The 13436-nt window shown below is 37.0% G+C and overlaps 1 protein-coding gene across 1 annotated transcript in view; it reads left to right on the top strand.

The window, feature by feature from the left end:
* Positions 1 to 13436, top strand: part of GABRB3 (gamma-aminobutyric acid type A receptor subunit beta3) — a 469312-nt gene that overhangs the window by 74132 nt on the left and 381744 nt on the right. The gene's annotated exons all lie outside the window — the stretch shown is intronic.

Raw genomic sequence — 13436 nt, 5'->3', positions numbered from 1 at the left:
CGCCCTCGGGCCGTCAACAGAGGGGGAAGGGTTCAGCGCCAGAGGCTTGGCCTGGTTTGGGATAGGCCATACTTCTGAAGTTTCTTGATGGCTTTCAGGAACATACTGGGTGCCTTGTGTAATAACCACTGGTTTCCCGTTTTTACAGAAGAACTGGGAAGGGAGTGTCAGCAAGGCTGTAGCCAGGGCCAGTGCTGGGAGTTATTCTTTTTAAGTCCAACGCTGAGCATCTCCCCAACCTGGTGTCCTTACTCAGTCTTCAACACACTCCTCCATGTCCTCATCTCCTATTCTCTTTAGAAATAAACTCGTTTATGAGGCTTTTTAAAAAATAATTTTATCTGCAATTCACTGCTACAGGAGGGAAAGCCAGAGCAAAACTGGATTAAATTAGAATTAAACCCTTACCTACTTGCAGTATACATTTGGCTTTGTTTGTTTGTTTGTTTGTTTGTTTTTTCCTGAAGTGTTATTTCTTGACAAGAAGCCGCTTGTCAATGACAAGGGGCTGTGGGTCTGAAGACCTGAGAATAGGCCTGGGGTTGAGTGGAGGAAGCTCGCCAAGGAGCGCTCCTAGGACCCAGACATGGGTGCACTGCACCCATGCACACAAGGGCTTCAACACTGGGGTTTGTAGGAGTATGTCTGTCTCTGTCTCAGTGGTGCAGAGCAAAGAGGTGGCACTAATGACAACTGGAAGGAAATAAGGCCCCCTTCAAGCGACAAAACAAGATGGATGCAAAAGCAAGCACCTTCCTTAAATTTAAGATTGCAGCATCTTGTTTACCCAGGAGGTGGATGCCTCTTGACTATGAAAGCCTCCAGGAGAAAATGTTCAAGATTTAAAGTTAAACCACCAAGAACACAATGAGATTTATACTATTATCCTGTATCTTTTGTGACACTGCATTGTTTATAGTCACTTTTAACAGAATAATTGTGAGAAAAGGCAAATTTCTAACTCTGCTGCAGAAAGGATCTTTAACCTTTCAGTGTGTGAAGTCACTGTATTTTTCAGTTATGCCTAATACTCTGTATTCCAAATCTAAGCTACCTGCTGGTACTTTTACACATTTCAAAAATTCCAAGATTCTCCAAAAATAAGTAATTGTAAATATATTTCTGAACAGGACATAAAAAGGTATGAATGTTGCAAATATACAAGAGGTGTTATTCTGAACATACATTTAGCCACAGTATTAAATCATTCTGATTCTAGTGGTTCTACATGAAATACAAATTACATAAAAGGCTTATTTGAAATTCTGGTTCTAAACTGGTTAACTTGAACACATACATTTCTTCATTTTCTAATTTTTCGAAAGAGATAACACTGATCAGTTTGTTGATGGTCAAAATCATTAAATTAAAAACAATCAGAATCAACTTAATGTAATTCTCACCTATTAGGTGTTAGCATTCTAGGTTCAGAGATACCTGTGATAGCTGCTCTTCTCTCAGGATTAAACAGCGTAGGGAGTTTGAAAGAGTTCAAAAAACTAGTGAATCCAAAAGTTTACAGATTATGAAACAAAGCCATTCAGAAATTTATGCAAAAAAAAAATTTGTGGATATGCCAGGAATTACTTTTGGATTAGTGAGAGTTACAGACATTAATTCTTCACAATAATACCTTATCAAGGTGTCACGGACAAATAATGAAATATAACTATAAGTGAATTTATGTTCTTTTGATGAATTATTTTAAAAATTTCCATATTTTGGGTAAGTTTTTTTATCAGTTTTAATTTCAGTACATATTATTGAATATATGGACATTGTTAAGTAAAATCTAAACTTTAAAATTGTATTCAAGCATGGGGCTTAGATACTTACTGTCTCCCTGTGATAAAATGATAACACAGTCTCTAAAATAAACTAAAATGTTTATTTTAATATACAATTCAGTGTTTGCCCTGAGGAATAATGATCTATCAACTGAATTCCCATTTATTCCATTAATATTTGCCCTTTTATTGAATGACATAAAGGAAAATAGTTACACTTCCGCAAAGCAGTAGAGGGCACCCCAGTTCCACATAACCTCAGGGTTAACCAGTCTCACTTTTAATTTAGTTTCCAGTGTGAGAGCCTAAAATAGCCGAACTTGGGGATGCTAGGCAATGGGTGGAGCATTTGCCCCAATAACATCCACTGTATGCCATCCAAAACAGAGACAGGGAAGGAAGGCTCTGTGTGAGTAGGTGTTGCAGAGATGGCTAAAACATGGGAAGCAATGTCACCGTGAGGAAACAGAGCTTGACAAGAAGTTGAGTAGAGGACGTCATAAGCCAAGAGCCCATTTAACAACATAAAGCATTTTTGTGGAACTGCATGTAATTTTGTATTTATTAAAAATGAGGGTAAAGAAAGCAAGAGGTAAGATGAGGCAGATACACAGAGGCCAGGTTAAAGAAGACAGGAAATGTGGAGCTAAGGAGTTAACGTCCTCCTGCCAACAAGAAGAAGCTACTGAATAGTTTTGTTGGTCTGAGGAAGGACATGATTGTAGAAGAGATTCACCCTGGGAATTGTATAGGGGAAAAAAAAAAGTGTTGGGAGGAGACAAATCCAGGCCAGAAACAGGTAAGAATATCACAGTGCCAGCCCACAGTGGGAATTTAATAAATACTTCATTAATGGAACGATAAACTCATTGATTCTCAGGTATTCAAAGCATAATTTTAAGTGCTTTGCCCAAATAGAAACAAAAGAGTCTTTTTTTTTTTAATGTTTATTTATTTCTGAGAGACAGAACATGAGTAGGAGAGCGGCAGAGAGAGGGATGGAGACACAAAATCTGAAGCGGGCTCCAGGCTTCGAGCTGTCAGCACAGAGTCCAACGTGGGGCTCAAACTCACAAACTGGGAGATCCTGACCTTAGCTGAAGTTGGTTGCTTAACTGACTGAGCCACCCAGGCACCCCAAGAGAGTTTTCACTGTTAAGGAAACAGAAAGGTCAAGTCTGACTAGAAGAAGGAAAATTCCTAGGAAAAGATGACAACTGATTTGGACTCAGAAAAAGAATTTGGACAGAAAATATCAGAAAAAGCAAAAGAAAGAGTAGGAAGAAGGGTAGAAGGTACAGGATGCTGTAAGTAATAAATGCTCCATTCACAGAAAGCATACTCTGTGTTTTCAATCCATCATGTATTTATTTTATTTTCACTTTATTTAAGTTAGAGCTCACATATTAGCAATCTGAAGGCTACATGTATACTATGGCCATGTTTTAATTAGTCAGCGCTGTTTTAAAATAAATTAGAGGAACACCTGTGTGGCTCAGTTAAGCATCTCTTTATTTCAGCTCGGGTCATGATCTCATGGTTCATGATATCAAGCCCCGCTTTGGGCTTTGCACTAACAGCTCACAGCCTGTTTGGGATTCTCTCTCTTCTCTCTCTCTGCCCCTCTCCCCACTCATGTGCATGATTGTGCGCTCTCTCTCTCTCTCTTTCTCTCTCGAAAATAAATAAACTTTAAAATATATTAGAGACAATTAAAAACCAGGCTTCACGTGAATAAGTAAATAAGCAAATGAGTGAGTAAATAACTACTTTAAATTTCTGGCTTTTCTTAAAAGAGAAAAAATAGAAAACAGATTTAGCAATAATAAGCATACATTCCCATCCTCTCATCCTACCCCACTCTACTTGTGGGCATGGGCTCCTTAGAACATTTTTTTCTTTTTACACTTAGCCTGTCCCCTTCAATCTGCCCCCCTTACCTGGCAAATATAGGGGCACCTGGGTGGCTCAGTAGGTTAAACATCCGACTTGGGCTCAGGTCATGATCTCGTGGTCTGGTCTGTGAGTTCCAGCCCCACATCAGGTTCTGTGTCGACAGCTCAGAGACTGCAGCCAGCTTGGGATTCTGTGTCTCCCTCTCTCTCTGCTCCTCCCCTGCTTGTGCTGTGTCTCTGTCTCATAAATGAATAAATGTTAAAAAAAAAATTATGTTACCTGACAAATAGAACCAATTGAGGTTTTTAAAAAGACTTACAATTTTTAATTCTGATTTCACTTTTCTCTGTCACTGTCTTGGTAGTTGTATCTATTTTATTTTGTTTTGTTCTAGTTGCTTTAGGGTTTATTTATTTATTTTTTTAATTGTTTTTAACGTTTATTTATTTTTGAGACAGAGACAGAGCATGAGTAGGGGAGAGGCAGAGAGAGAGGGAGACACAGAATCTGAAACAGGCTCCAGGCTCCGAGCTGTCAGCACAGAGCCCGACGCGGGGCTCGGACTCACGGACCCTGAGACCCTCAGGTCATGACCTGAGCGGAAGTCGGATGCCCAACCGACTGAGCCACCCAGGCGCCCCAAGTTGCTTTAGGGTTTAAAATAGATACCTTTAAAGTAATATATAGTCTACCTTTAAATTACATCATTTCATGTATAGATTATGAATCTTACAATATGCTTCTATTTTTTCTCTCTCCTATTTGTTGCTGTTGTCACACATGTTCTACATAGGTTAATTGTTAGTCAGTTGTCTTTTAACAATCATCTCTTTTGTTTAATACCAGTAAAATATAATATAAAATTTACACTTAAATCTATTTAAGTGTACAATTAAGTGACATTAAGTTCACTCACTGTGTTGTGCAACAAACACCACTATCAATCTTCAGAACTTTTTCATCATTCCCAGCTGAAACTCTGTAACTACTAAATAACCCACCCTCAGCTCCTGTTAACTACTGCTCTACTTTCTGTCACTGAAGAATTTGACTGTTCTAGGTACCTAATATCAGTGGAATCATATAATAATTCTTCCTTTGTGTCTTCTTCATTTTACTTGTCATATTTTTTTTTCAGGATTCATACATGTTATAGCACATATTTATACTGCATTCCTTTTTAAGGCAGAATAACATTCCACAGTATGTACATGTCAAAATTTGTTTATCCATTCATGTGTATGTGGACATGTAGGTTGTTTCCACCTTTTAACTATTGTGAATCATGTTGCTATGAACATTGGTGTACCTATTCAAGCCTCTGCTTTCAATTCTTTTCTATGTATACCCAGAAGTACAGTTTTGGGATCATAGGGTAATATATATTTAATTTTTTGAGAAACTGGCATGCTGTTTTGAATAGTGGCTACAGTATTCTGCATTCCTAAGAGCAAGAGTTCCAATTTCTATACATCCTCAACAACACCTGTTTTCCATTTTTGTTTTTTGTTTTATAAGTCTCTGTTATTTTGATTTGCATTTCCCTAATGATTAGTGATGTTGAGCACCACATAATGTGCTTATTGGCCATTTTTTATATCTTCTTTCAAGAAATGTCTACACGGATTTCCTCAGTTTTGAAATGGATTATTTCTTTTTTCATTTTTGTGTTATAGGAGGTTTTTTTTATATATTCTGTATATTAATCTCTTACCAGATATATGATTTGAAAATATTTTCTCCCATTATGTGTGTTGCTTTTCTATTCGATTGAGAGTGTCTTTTGATGCACAAAATTTTAAATTTTAATGAAGTTCACGTTGTCTATTTTTTGTTGCTGTTGCCTGTACTTTTGGTGTACATTGCAAGTAACCATTGTCAAACCAATTATCAAATTCAGTCATGAAGCTTTCCTGTACGTTATTTTCTTCAAGTTTTAGCTCTTACATGTACATCTTTGATGTATGTTGAGTTCATTTCGCATATGGTGTTAGGTAAAGGTTCAAGTTAATTCTTTTGCATATGAATGCACAGTTTTCTAAACACTATTTGTAAAAAAATCCTTTTTTTTCTGTCACTGAATGATCTTGGCATCTTTGGCAAGTCATTTGACCATATATGCAAGGATTTATTTCTAGGCTTTTTAGTCTGTCTTTATGCCTGTACCACACTATTTTGTTTACTGTGGTTCAGTGTGAGTCCTCCAACTTCATTCTTCTTTTTCAAGATTGTTTTAGGTATTCAGTGGTCCTTGAGATTTATGTGAATTTGGAAAATGTTTTTCTATTTCTGTAGAAAATAATGTCACTGGGATTTTGATAAGAATTGTGTTAAATTTGTATATCCCTTTGAGTAGAATTTGCATCATAGCAATATTAGGTCTTCCAATCATTGAACAGGGAATATTGTGTCATTGATTTAACTCTTCTGTAATTTCTTTCAGCTACATTTTGTAGTTTTCATTGTACAAGTCTTTCACATCCTTGCTTAGGTTAATTCCTAAGTATTTTATTATTTATGCTACCTTTATACATAGAAAAAGTAATACAGTTGACTCTTGAGCAACACGGGGGTTAGGGAAGCTACCATTCCATGCAGTCAAAAAGTTATGTATAACTTAACTACTAATAGCCTACTGTTGACCAGAAGGCTTACTGATAGTCATTTAGCACATATTTTGTGTGATATATATATGTATTATATACTGTGTTCTTACAATAAAGTAAGCAAGAGCAAAGAAAATGTTATGATGAAAATCATAAAGAAAAGAATATACATTACCATTTTCATCCATTCTGTTGCAAAAAGCAAGATTTCATTCTTTTTTAGGGATAAATAATATTCTGTTGTGTATATATAAACCACATTTTCTTTTTCCATTCATTTGTTGATGGACACTTAGTTTATTTCCATATCTTTGCTATTGTAAATAATGTTGTAATGCAATGGGGATGCAGCTCTCTTTTGGAGTTAGTCTTTTTGTTTTCTTCAGATAAATACTCACAAGTGTAATTGCTGGATCATATGGTAGTTCTATTTTTAGTTTTTTGAGGAACTCCATACTCTTTTCCATAGTGGCTGCACCAACTTACACTCCCATCAGTAGTGCACAGGATTCCTTCCATATCCTCATCAACACTTGTTATCTCTTTTCTTTTTGGTAATAGCCATTCTAATAAGGGTGAGGTAATATCTCATTGTTTTGATTTGCATTTCTCTGGTGATTAGTGATGTCAAGAATCTTTTAATGTACCTGTTGGTCTTCTGTATGTGTTCCTTGGGAAAATGTCTGTTCAGATCATCTGCTTATTTTCTAATTGGACTATTTGTTTTTTTGCTATAGAGTTGTATATGTTCTTCACATATTTTGGATTTATCCACTTATTGGATATATGCTTTGCAAATATCTTCTCCCATTTATGAGGTTGCCTTTTCATTTTGTTGATGGTTTCCTCTGCCATGAAGACACTTTTAATTTGATATAGTTCCATTTATTTATTTTTGCTTTTATTGCCTTCTTTTTTGTATAAACCCAAAAACTCATAAGCAAAACCAAGACTGATGTTAAGGAGTTTACTATCTATGTTTCTTCTAGGAATTTTATGGTTTCAGATCTTACATTCAATTGTTTAATCCATTTTGAATTAATTTTGGGGTATGAAATAAGATAGTTTTCCAGTTCCATCCTTTTTTTTTTTTTTTTTGAGAGAGAGAGAGCACAAGTTTGGGAGAGGGGTGGGGAGAGAGAGAGAGAGGGAGAGAGAGAGAAAAGAGAGAGAGAGAGAATTTCAAGCAGGCTCCACACTCAACACAGAGCCTGATGTGGGGTTTAATCCCACAACTCTGGGATTGTGACCTGAGATGAAATCAAGAGTTGGACATTCAAACAACTGAGCCACCCAGATACTCCTCCAATTTCATTCTTATGCATATTGCTGTCCAGTTTTTTTCCAACACCATTTATTGAAGAAACTCTCCTTTCCCCACATGCTCTTGGATACTTTGCCATAACTTAGTTGACCATTGACACATGGTCGATTTCTGGGTTGTCTATTCTGTTCCATTGATCTATGTCTATTTTTATGCCAATACCAGACTGTTTTGAATACATAGCTCTGTAATGTAGTTGAAATCAGGGTGCGTGATACCTCTGGGTTTGTTCTTCTTTTTCAAGATTGCTTTGGATACTCAAAGTATTTTGTGTTCCCATACAAATTGTAGAATTTTTTTCTTTAGTTCTGCGAAAAATGCCATTGGAATTTTTTTTTTAATTTTTTTTAAACATTTATTTATTTTTGAGACAGAGAGAGACAGAGCATGAACAGGGGAGGGGCAGAGAGAGAGGGAGACACAGAATCTGAAACAGGCTCCAGGCTCTGAGCGGTCAGCACAGAGCCCGACGTGGGGCTCGAACTCACAGACCGTGAGATCATGACCTGAGCCGAAGTCGGGCACTTAACCGACCAAGCCACCCAGGCGCCCCGCCATTGGAATTTTTATAGGGATTGCATTGAATCTATACCCAAGATTACTTTGGGTAGGTTGGACATTTTAACAATATTAATTTTTCCAATTCATAAGCGTAGAACGTCTTTTGATTTATTTGTGTCTTCAATTACCTTCATCAATGTTTTATAGTGTTCAATGTACATGTTTTTAATCTCCTTGGTTAAATTATATCTAGGTGTTTTATACTTTTTGATGTGATTTTATATGAGATTTAAAAATATTTCTCCTTCTGATAGCTCATTATTAGTGTATAGAAATGCAATTGATTTCTGTAGGTTGATTTTGTATCCTGTAACTGCTGAATTTATTTATTAACTCTAACACTGTTTTTTGTAAAGCGTTCAAGGTTTTCTATATATAATATTATGTTATCTGCCATTAGTGACAGTTTTACTTCTTCTTTTCTAATTTGGATGCATTTTATTTATTTTTCTGCCCTACTTGCTGTGGCTAGGACTTCCAATACTATGTTGAATAAAATTGGGAAGAGTGGCCATCTGTGTCTTTTTCCTGATCATAGAGAAAAAGCTTTCAGCCTTTCATTGTTTTGTATTATGTTAGTTGTGGACTTGACACATATGACCTTTATTATGACGAAGAATATTCTCTTTATACTCACTCTGTTGGGAGTTTTTATCGTAAATGAATTTTGAATTCTGTCAAATGTTATTTCTGCATCTATTGAGATATGTATGGTTTTATTTCTCGTTTTGTTCATGTGGTATATCATCTATATTGATATGCAGATTTTGAACCATTCTTGCAACCTGGAATAAATCTCAATTGATCATAGTGTATGGTCCTTTTAGTGCATTGTTAAATTTGGTTTTTTAATAGTTTGTTGAGCATTTTCACTGTATTAATCAGGGATATTGACCAGCAATTTTCCTTTTTTTTTGTGTCTTTGTCTGGTTTTGATAGCTGGGTAATGCTGGCCTGAAAAATAAGTTTGGATGTGCTCCCTCTTCTTTTATTTTTTGGCAAAGTTTAAGAACGATTGATATTAACTCTTCTTTGAATGTTTGGTAGAAATTAAGTGAAGTTGTTTGGTCCTGAGCTTCTATTATTAAGGAATTTTTAAATAAAAAATTTGAATTCAAATTGGATATTGTTCTAATATCCTTATTAGTAATGGGTCTGATCAGGTATTTTATTTCTTCATGATTCCTTCTTGGAAGGTTGTATGTTTCTTGGCATTTAACAGTTTCTTCTAGGTTTCCAATGTGTTCGTGTATAATTGTTCATAGTAGTCTCTTATATTCTTTGCATTTCTGTGGTATATGTTGTAAACTCTCTGCTTTCATTATGATTTTATTTATTTCAGCGCTCTCTCTCTCTCTCTCTCTCTGTGACTAAAGACTTTGTACCTAAAGTTTTGTTAATGTGGTTTATCTTCTTAAAGAACAAACTATGGTTCTATTGATCTTTTCTATTGTCTTTTTAGTCGCTATTTCACTAATTTCTGGCCTTATCTTTCTTATTTCCTTTCTTTTACTAACTCGGGAATTCGTTTTTCTTTGTTGTTCTTTTTAGCTCCTCTGGATGTAAGGTTTGGTTTTCAACTTGAGATTTTTCTTGTTTCTAGAGGGAGACCTGTATTGCTATAAACTTCCCTCTTAGAAATGCTTTTGCTGTGTTCCAGAGGTTTTGGATCATTGTGTTTTCATTTTCATTTGTTCCCATGTACTTTTTAATTTCTTCTTTGATTTCCTGTTGACCCATTCATTGTTTAGTAGCATGTTATTTAGCCTCCATTTATTTATGTTCTTTCCAGATTTTTTTCTTATGGTTGATTTTAGTTTAATAACATTGTGGTCAGAAGAGATTCATGCCATGGCTTCCATCTTTCTGTATTTGTTGAGCCCTTATTTTGTGGCCTAACATGTGATCTATTCTGGAGAATGTTCCAAGTGCACTTGAAAAGAAATGTATTCTGCTGCTTTAGGATGGAATGTTCTGAATATATCTGTTAAGTCCATCTGTTCCAGTGTGTCATTCAAAGCCTCTCTTTGTTGATTTTCTGTTTGGATAATCTATCCATTGATGTAAGTGTGGTGTTAAAGTCCCCTACAATTATTTTATTACTATTGATTAGCTACTTTTTGTTTGTTATTTTTTTTATGTATTTGAATGCTTTATGTTGGTTGCATACATATTTACAATTATTATATCTTCTTGTTGGATTGTCACCTTTATTATTTATATAGTGTCCTTCTTTGTCTCTTGTTATACTCCTTGTTTTAATGTGTATTTTTCTGATGTAAGTATTGCTATTCTGGCTTTTTGACATCAATTTGCATGATAATTGTTTCTCCAATCCCTCCCTTTCAAACTTCAGGTGTTTTTAGGTTAAAATGAGTCTCTTGTAGGCAGCATATAGATGAGTCTTGTTCTTTTTTTAGTCCATTCTTTCAATTTTTGTCTTTTGATTCGAGCACTTAGTACTTTTTAATTCAAAACAGTTATTGATAAATGTGTATTTAGTGCCATTTTATTCCCTGTTTTGTGGTTGTTTCTGAAGATTTTCTCTGATCCTTTCTTGTCTTTCTCTCTTTTGTGGTTCGCTGATTTTGTTTAGTTCTATATTTATATTTCTTTCTCCTTATTATTTACATGTTTATTAGTGTTTTTTTTAATATATGGTTACCATTAGGTTTGTATATAACCTTTTCTGCATATAGCAGTCTATATTAAGTTGAAGATTGTTTAAGTTTGAACGCATTCTTTTCTTTTTGTTCTTGACCACATTACAGGTATATGGTGTCATATTTTACATTCACTTTTCTGTGAGTTCCTTGACTGATATTTTACTGAAATGTTTATTTTATTTCTTTTGTTTTTCCCAACTTTATACTATCACTTTTGATTTTTCCTTTCCACTGGAAGAGTCCTTTTTAAATTTTTTTTTTCAACGTTTATTTATTTTTGGGACAGAGAGAGACAGAGCATGAACGGGGGACGGGCAGAAAGAGAGGGAGACACAGAATCGGAAACAGCCTCCAGGCTCTGAGCCATCAGCCCAGAGCCTGACGCGGGGCTCGAACTCACGGACCGCAAGATCGTGACCTGGCTGAAGTCGGACGCTTAACCGACTGCGCCACCCAGGCGCCCCTGGAAGAGTCCTTTTTATTTTAAATTTTTTTTTCAACGTTTTTATTTATTTTTGGGACAGAGAGAGACAGAGCATGAACGGGGGAGGGGCAGAGAGAGAGGGAGACACAGAATCGGAAACAGGCTCCAGACTCCGAGCCATCAGCCCAGAGCCCGACGCGGGACTCGAACTCACGGACCGCGAGATCGTGACCTGGCTGAAGTCGGACGCTTAACCGACTGCGCCACCCAGGCGCCCCGAAGAGTCCTTTTTAATATTACTTACAGGGCTGGTTAAGTAGTCTGGGAAACTCTTTATCTCTCCTTCTGTTCTGAATGACATCTTGCTGGATAGAATATTCGTGGCTGCAGATTTTTCCCATTCAGCACTTTGAATATATTATGTCGTTCCCTTCTGGCTTGTAAAGTTTCTGTTGAAAATCTTCTGCCTACCTTTGGGGTTTTCCTTTGTTAAGTTACTCTCTTCTTTTGTCTTTTTGCTTTTATGGTTTTTTTCTTTATCACTATATTTTGCCAATTTAATTAGAATATGTCTTGGTGTATGTCTACTTATGTTGATTTTGGCTGGAGTTTTCTGTGCTTCCTGGATCTGGATATCTGCTTTCTTCTTCAGAGTAGGAATATATTCAGCTATTATTTCTTCAAATAAGACTTTTGCTCCCTTCTCTCTCTCTTATTCTTCTGGGACTCCTATAATATGAATGCTGTTATGTTTGATGGAATTCCTGAGTTACCTAGGTCTATTCTCATTTTTGTGTAATTCTTTGTTTTCTCTTTTCAGCAGATTTCTTTTCATTTCTCTGTCTTCTATGTCACTACTTTGTTCCTCTGCTTCTTCTATTCTGCTCTTCATGTCATCAAGCATATTTCTCATTTCATTTATTAAGCCTTTTATCTCCATTTATCTCTGCTATGTTATTCCTTATCTCTGTCCTAAGGGTCTTATTCATGTCTTCTATTCTTTTCTCAAGTCCAGTGAGTATCCTTGTGATCATTGCTTTAAATTCTAAATCAGCCATGTCACTTATATCTCTTTCACTTAGATCTCTGGCCATGGCTTTGTCCTGTTCTTTCATTTTAGATCAATTTCTCCATCTCCTCATTTTGTCTGCCTCTCTGTGTCTGTTTCTATGTGTTAAGATAGTCAGCTGTGTCCTCTCTTTTTTTTTTTTAAACATTTATTTATTTTTGAGACAGAGAGAGACAGAGTATGAATGGGGGAGGGTCAGAGAGAGAGGGAGACACAGAATCCAAAACAGGCTCCAGGCTCTGAGCTGTCTGCACAGAGCCCAATGTGGGCCTCGAACTCATGGACTGCGAGATCACGACCTGAGCCAAAGTCGGACGCTCAACTGACTGAGCCACCCAGGTGCCCCTCCTCCCTCTTGAAAGTAGTGACTTTATGAAGAAAAGTTCCTGGAATGCCCTGCAGTGCACTGTCCCATGTTTACCAGAAACTGGAATTTCAGGAGAATATCCTATGTGTGTTGCTTATGCCCTGCTATTGTGTCTGAGTCATTTTTCCTTTCAGGTATCTGCACTGACAGTCTGCATGTTGTGGGTTGTGCTTGCTCTCTGTGGTGTTACTGGGACCCAGGCAGGCCGGCTCTGAAGGGGTATGCCCACAGGGGAACTTGGAAGTAGGGCAGCACTGTTAGCAAAATTTGCATTGGCACACTAATCCTATTCTGGGTTCCCCCAAAGCACTGTGGCAGCTGGGAGCTGTGTGCTGAGGTGGCCAGGGGCATGAGGCTGGGTGTGGCTTGAGTGATGGCTGTGCGGGGCTGGGCTTAGAGTGGGATGGTGGCTGGGGTGCACAGCTGTGCATGGCATGCAGTGGCAACTTTCTACCCGGTGGCTGGTCATGGAGCACAACAATGGCTGGGGCATGTGGTTGGGCTCTATGATGCAACTGGGCAGGATGCATGTGAAACTTTAACACAATTTTCTCTGATCTCTGGGTTGAAGCTACAAGTGTCTGCGCAGACCTGCCTCCTGCAGGTGGCTCTGTACTTATGCTGGAAGGCAGGGGCTAAAAATGGCACCTACCAGCTCCCTCCTTTTCAAAGAAGTCCCCCAACACGTTCCAAAATCAGTATGAACAGATCTGTCTCCTGTTTGTCCCAGAATTAT

Source organism: Leopardus geoffroyi, chromosome B3 (assembly GCF_018350155.1).
Source record: "Leopardus geoffroyi isolate Oge1 chromosome B3, O.geoffroyi_Oge1_pat1.0, whole genome shotgun sequence".
Lineage (NCBI taxonomy): Eukaryota > Metazoa > Chordata > Mammalia > Carnivora > Felidae > Leopardus > Leopardus geoffroyi.
This window is presented reverse-complemented; position numbering and strand designations above follow the sequence as displayed.